This window comes from Oryza sativa, chromosome 5 (genome assembly GCF_034140825.1).
Source record: "Oryza sativa Japonica Group chromosome 5, ASM3414082v1".
Lineage (NCBI taxonomy): Eukaryota > Viridiplantae > Streptophyta > Magnoliopsida > Poales > Poaceae > Oryza > Oryza sativa.
In genome coordinates this window covers 14,539,777-14,545,458 of record NC_089039.1, presented here as the reverse complement: position 1 = coordinate 14,545,458, position 5,682 = coordinate 14,539,777, and the positions used below count along the sequence as shown (strand labels likewise).

Sequence of the window (5,682 nt, the reverse complement as noted above, 5' to 3'; positions counted from 1 at the left end):
CGAGACGAGTGAAGGGGCACCTTAATCGGTCTAGCGATAGAGATTGGAACGCGAAAATACGGTAATACCCTTCCACCAAAAAAAGAGAAGGACAAAAATACCCCCAAAAATTAACGGTCAGATGTGATTCTACTACACTACTACACGCAGAGGCGTGAGCTGTGTGTTTCTTCGGTCCCATGTACTATCAAACTACTCCTGTTAACAAATTTCTGCAATCATATATAAGTTAATCTCCTCAACTCAATGTAAATTTAACGAATCTTACACCAAGATTTCAAGAACAACAAAGATCATGAGAATAAACTACCGATTATTCATTATAATTGACAACTCATGAAAAAATCGACAGAATAAACCACCGATTTCATACACTTGGCTAGTCCATGAAAAAAGTCATCAGGATAAACCACCGATTTTATACACCTCAATACTCCATGAAAAAAAATCATTAGGATAAACCACGCATTTCATATGCTTGACTACTACATGAAAAATTCATCGGGATGAACCACCAATTTCATCCACTTGACTATGACTACTCCATGGAAAAAATCATCAGGATAGACCACCGATTTCATTCGCTTCACTACTATGTTGGTATTTCTTACGATCACATATAAGATTCGCAAGCGCACGGATATACCGATATAGCACTTCACCTACGGAGTATTCCAAGGGTATCTAATCCAAGGGAACGTGTGTGATTATCTTCTCGTCAGGTTCATCCAAGGATACAAAGTTAATGTGGGCAGAGGGCAGAGAGGATTTCCTAATGAGAAACAGTGTATAGGGAAAGCTTAACTTTAATCCTAATGCAATACTTCAGGCACTGGCAACCCGCTGTTCTCAGATGTCGCTCTACTACGTACCCGGACAGGGAGGATTTAAGTGCTCTTGAGGGCTATCACCACCTCTACACCCACCTCAAACGTATTGTGGGATACGCAGCAACCACTAGAGATTAATTACCCAGACACTACATCAACGCAATTAAAAACTACTCTAGTGCCGATCAAACACTAAAACAATCACTATAAATAAATGGACTATAGTGAACAATGACCCCGTATGCTAATTAGGAACTAACCAAGAAGTAATTCTCACTAAGCAAACCTTAATTACTCATAATGTTATTTTTATTAAAGCAGAGTAATTAACAAGATACAAAAGTAAGAGGAGATTACCGACAACTCCGGGATTCCTCAGATTCCTTCTACCTTACTATCTCCCTATTCTAATATACAATAAAGTACACTAGAGCTTTTTGTAATTCAGCTCATGCTTTGCTGTGTGTGAATGAGGGAGAGGAAAGGGGTATTTATAGGTGGAGAGTTACCTTGGGAGAGTGGAGATGCTCCAAGCATCCTTTGAGCATATTCCTTCTAGCTTCATCTCCTCTTGACAAGTGTCCTCTCTATGACAGTTTCCACCGGTAGAAACGGCCACAACCGTCATTGAAATGAGGAGTACAACCGTCATACCGAATATGGGCTAGACTGGGCCAGCTGGGTGTTCGGTCGAACCCCTGAACCAGGGGTTCGGCCGAACCCTGGTTGGCTCCCCTGGCCCACATCCTTCTTCAGGATGCTAACATGTGGGCCCCACTTTATGGTACTCCATGTTTTGGCTCCAAATGATTGCACATTTTATATGTTGTAGCTCAAAACCATGTGAGTCCATCAGCGCAAAATATATTTCCATTCTTTATTCTCATTCTCTCCCAACTTTGGTGGTTGATCACCTGCATACAAATATACACAAACACTCGTGAAAATTGTTAGAAATAAATCCTACCACTATGTTGGATGTTTCACATTTATGGTTTTATGCAGGTATTGACGACGTTATTTTGGCACTTAACAGCCGTCAACATACTATACAAAAATTCATCAGGATAAACCACCGATTTCATCCACTTGACTACTCCATAATAAATCATCAGAATAACAAACGATTTCAAGAACAGATCGTCAACAATGAACTCCCGGCGTACGAGTTCTACTGCTACCGAGGAAAGGTGGGAAACACAGTGAAATATCACCTGCTGAACGGGCTCAGACAAGGAGGCACAGCCGCGTCAATGGAGAGGCGTCGCGGCAATGGACGCGCGGGTGGAGAGTCGGAGTTATCGGTGAAGAGGCGGCAGTGGCGGAGGTGCACGGGAAGAACCGGAGGCGTCAACGACCAAGAATGGGGGCGTTTGTTGATGCAATCACGCGCGGAGGTCGTCCTCGCACGCGAAACAGGAAATAGCGCCGATGGAGTTGTCGACGGCGAGGTGGCAGCTACGGAGTTGGTGGAGAGCGTGTCGCGCGCGTTGCCGATGGTGAAGGCCGATGCTGTTGTGCGGAGAAAATGGACATTAAGCCATTCTCAAAACGTGGTTCCGCTAGAATGCCATCCTGAAACAACAATTCGCTAAAATGCCAATTTGGGCCGCGCACACACTGCTACTTTGCCATTTTCTCCCTTTTAGCCATTTTCCATTCCATTTTCGAAAATGCAGAGGATGGGGAGAAGATTTTGCCCCTGCTCAGTGGCTAAAGGGGATCGAGATCCAGCTGGGTGTGAGTTCATCTCTCTCTCCGTCTGCTCTCTTTCATCCTTGCTCGTCGGCGACGGAGTCGATTAGACTGTGGAGGAGCAGAGGGTGCGGCGTAGAAGGAGCTCACCGTCGGCGTCACCCGCATGTAGGCGTCGCCGGCCATCTGTGAGTATGGAGTGCACTTGGCAATAGCTACTCGGCGGGTAAGTGATTCAATCCTAAAATTTGTTGGTCGATTTGCATTTTCTTGCTGCGATTGATGGGCGAGTTCGTTGTAGTTTGTGCATCATTTAATTTTGTTTAACTTGCGTCCCTTTTTTTATCTTATTAGGCTCGAGGAGGAGCCTGAGCGTAGTTTAGCCGTGGTAGATCCTGATGCAGGAGTGGTAGATGCTGAAGCGGGTGTGGATCCCGTTTTGTATGTCTCACCTGAGGGGGTTGTTGAAGCAGAGCCACCTCCGGTCGGTCAAGGCCACGATGTTGCCCCTGCTTTTGTGGATTGGGATAGCCTAGATATTTTGGCCAGGAATGAGGAAGAAGGGAGGTTTGAAATAGTGGATGACAACGGGTTTTATGAGTTGTTGGGATTGAGGGCTGAGGATGAGCAAGCAGAGAGGGATAGGCAGGCTGCGGCTACTGCTGGTGTTGCTAATGCTGATGGAGGAGGTGGAGTCCCTGATGCTGATGGAAGAGGTGGAGCCCCTGATGCAAATGGTGAAAGAGGAGGTGTTGATGATAGCATTGATGCTGCAATTCCAGTTGATGATAGCATTCTAGGAGAAAGGGTGATGGCATATGACCCTGATAACCCTTGCATGGATCTTGGTAGAATATACCCTAACATGGAGGAGTTTAGATTGGCTATGAGGCAGTTTGCTATCAACAAAGAGTTTGAATTGGATGTGGTGAGACTGACCCAACAAGGTATATAAGGGGATGTAAAGTGGAAGGTTGTGTTTGGCATATTGTTGGAAGTAGGCAGGCTGACATGAAGATAATTAAGGTTGATATAAATACTTTGATTGCACACTGTGATATGTAAACTTCTTGCATTACTTATAATGTATTGCTTTCTTTCAATTGATGCAGGTGACTTTGTTGAGGGATTATCATACCTGTACATCTAGTAGCATGAGGAGGACCACTACTGCAACTAGTAAATGGGTAGCTTCAAAGGCAGTTAAAATTATGAAGAATAATCCAGGTATGGGCCCTAAAAGCTTATAGACTAGGTTGCAAGAATATCACAAATGCACAATTAATTATGACACTGTATGTAAGGGTAGGCAAAGGGCAATGTTGGAGTTGTATGGATCATGGGAAGAAAGCTTCCACATGCTATTTAGATGGAGGGCACAAGTGTTAAGCACTTCACCTGGTAGTGTTGTAGAGATTGACATAATTACATAAAGGAGGTTGATGGTAAAGCATACTTCAATAGATTTTTTTTTGTGCCCTTAAGCCTTGCATTGATGGGTTCTTAGAGGGTTGTAGGCCATACATTAGTGTAGACTCCACGGCTCTGAATGGTAAGTGGCCTGGACATTTAGCTGCTGCTACAAGTATAGATGGGCATACTTGGATGTATCCTTTAGCTATTGGTTTCATAGATGCAGAAACTGAAGATAATTGTGAATGGTTCATGAGACAGTTACATAAGGCTATAGGAGATGTTAATCCATTAGCTATTTGTACTGATGCTTGCAAAGGGTTGGAGAAAGTTGTACATATTGTATTTGAGTATGCTGAGCAGAGGGAATGTTTCTGGCATTTAATGAAAAACTTTGTGAAAAGATTTGGTGGTGATGGTCACTCTCACATGTACCCAACAGCTAGATCATATAGGAGAACAGTGTGGCAAGAACACATCTAGCATGTAATAGCATGCCCTTGTGTGCTAGAGTGGCTTGAGACATACCATCCATTGAAGTGGATGAGAAGTGCTTTCAACCCTGCAATTAAGTGTGACTACATCACCAATAACCTTGCAGAGAGCTTCAATAACTGGATTAAAGATTACAAAGAATTGTCTGTATGTGAGTTAGTTGACAAGTATAGGGAACTAGTCATGGTCCTATGGAACAAGAGAATGAGGATATCAGAAAAAAAAAGCAGGGGAAAATACTACCTGCAGTGACACAACAGTTAAAGGCAATGACTAGGGGTCTGGGCCACCTATGAGTGGTTAAAGCTTATTGTTTCACAGCTGAAGTTGTTGACAATAGCACAACTCATGGGAAGTACATTGTGAAAGCTTGCTTGCAGTATTGTTCATGTGAAGAATGGCAGCATATAGGGAAGCCATTCCAACATGCACTTGCTTTGATTACTGCACAACAGAGTAGGGATGTGAATATTGAAGACTTTGTGAATCCCTATTACCTAGTGCAGATGTTTAAAAATGCATACAAGAGAGTGATTGAACCTTTGGTGACAGATCACACCGGCCAGAAGTTGATTTACCTGGGTACTAAGTGCACCACTTCCATGAAAGACTGCTGGTAGAAATAGAAAACTTAGGTTCAAAAGTTGTCTTGAAGGTGGTGGCAAGAAGATAATCCTGTTGTGGCTACAAATGTTGAAGATAATCCTGGCAGATTGACAAGGAGGTAAAACCTGGGACCTTTTGTAACTTGTTTTCTTAGGTTAGAAATGTTGTTAAAAATTGTATTTTGTTTGCTTCAGCATCAGGTTGGCACATCTCATGCATGGAGGAGCTAGCTCACATCCATCCCTACAGCTATGCTCTAGCTCCTAGCCAACACTTCAAAACACCATCACAACCATCTATGCAGGCATGCTCTACCTCCCAGCCGACAGGACCACCCAGAAGATCACCAAGGAAAGCAATTGTAGGCAGGCTCCAGCTCACAGCCAGCTCCAGTTGCAGGACTAAGTAGGAGGTCACCAAGGAAGGCACCACTGAATCCAGGTGCTAGATCCCAGCCTGCAATTGTGCCAGAGCCAAGCAGGTCACCAAGGAAACTTACACCCAAGAAAAAGCCAAGAAACTGAAAATGTGCTTGATCTAGTAGCTTTTGGATCTAGCTTTTCTACAGCTATGTGAACTGATTTGGTTGGCAAACTGTATGCAGCCATGTGCACTGAATGACAAGTGTAATGAGCTTGATCAG

At 43.7% G+C, this 5,682-nt stretch overlaps 1 pseudogene; it reads left to right on the top strand.

Moving 5' to 3' along the window:
- The first annotated feature begins 2,083 nt into the window (after positions 1-2,083).
- Positions 2,084-5,150, top strand: LOC136356643 (uncharacterized; annotated as a pseudogene).
- Positions 5,151-5,682: the final 532 nt, after the last annotated feature.